The sequence below is a fragment of the Cynoglossus semilaevis genome, unplaced genomic scaffold, assembly GCF_000523025.1.
Source record: "Cynoglossus semilaevis isolate Cse_v1.0 unplaced genomic scaffold, Cse_v1.0 scaffold1033, whole genome shotgun sequence".
In the NCBI taxonomy this organism is placed as follows: Eukaryota; Metazoa; Chordata; class Actinopteri; order Pleuronectiformes; family Cynoglossidae; genus Cynoglossus; species Cynoglossus semilaevis.
This window is the reverse complement of record NW_007585109.1, coordinates 477292-478812: the sequence shown is the minus strand read 5'-3', so window position 1 is coordinate 478812 and position 1521 is coordinate 477292.

Sequence of the window (1521 nt, the reverse complement as noted above, 5' to 3'; positions counted from 1 at the left end):
GGTCATTACTGAACTGAACAGTAGAAGAACTGAACAACTGACAATGGGGCTAAAAATAATAAAACGTAAAATGTATGTTGTCACAAAAAAAAACCCTTATCTTTATTAAAAAAAACAAACAATGAGAAACCCGGAAACCAGATTCGACACAAAAGGAGCCAATTACTGACACTGCCATTACAACAATAGGCCTCTCTTCAAGTACACCAAGCAGCAGCATAGTTTTATACAGAGTCCCATGGTCTGTTTTACTATATAAAGTACATGAGACTGACACAATAAGGAAACAGCAAAAAAAAAATGTTCTCGCAGGAACAAGTTGTGTACAGAAACACAGACAGCTGTGAAACTGGGACTGTTCCCACTGTGTATAATTCTAAACCATTTCCATCAGCCACATACATGGCATCATTTTCTGAAATACAAATAGAAATGAAGCCCATTGAAAGTACTAAAGGAGTTCATAAATAAAGAAGCAGGAGGCTGTTGAGATGAATGTGCGGCCATGTTCTTCTGGTGCTGTTTTCTCACCAGCTTGTGTCAGAATATCTCGGCGTATGGATGCAGAGGCAGAGGAATCATTCAATGATTCATATTTATGAGCTCCTCAATTATTCACAGGGTGGGAATAATTAACGAGGCATTTGGAGGGGAAGGAGTTTATTTTAGATTTTCATGTGTTTTTGGAGAGCATTCAGAGATTTTCATTTTCAAAGGTAAAGGTAAAGGTAAAGGTGAAGACGGAGACAAATGGACGGAGCTCACTGGGCAGCTCTAATTTTTGCTATTAAAGAATCTGCAGAACTATTTTATAATTTGCATAATTATAAAACAGTGATATTGACACATTACTACAAATCAAGAAGTCTTTTAGTTAGATGTGTAAAAACATGCAAGGTTAACTGTCACTATAGAAGCAACTCATTAGGTTTAATCATAAATTGTTTATTTTTTTCAAATTTTAATGTTTTATTCATATTCATATTTTATTTTTTTAAATCTTAATCCTCAATGAAGATGCTACTTTCTTTTGTATACTGTTCACGCTGTATTGCATCTTCATCCACATCACGGTGTAACTCAGAAATGATTCATTTAAAACCGGCAGAATAACTTAGAGCTTTAAGGGGTACAGACAGTATATGTGGATGTGCTGCTCAGGTCAGTAATGTTATTATTGGTTATTAATTGGTTCCTAGTTAGTGTCTGAAATATTCACCAATGACATTAGTAGCATTACTTCATTACAGTTTAGTACAGCAAATGTAATGCAGTATATTTTGTAGATGATGTTTTTACCCCATTAGGACAGATCCATGTCCAAATCAGAAACATTCAGACTGCAGGATTTTCAAAACATTTTAAAGTCTTCAATTGTTTTAACTGGATAATTCTTGTACGTTGTATTCAGTGCAACATGTTCCTGTCAAGAATCTGCTGGCACCGAACCACTGCATTTGTTGTTGTGGTATTTTAGACAATACATCAGTAATAAGTACTGCATACTTAAGTCATTGTTTC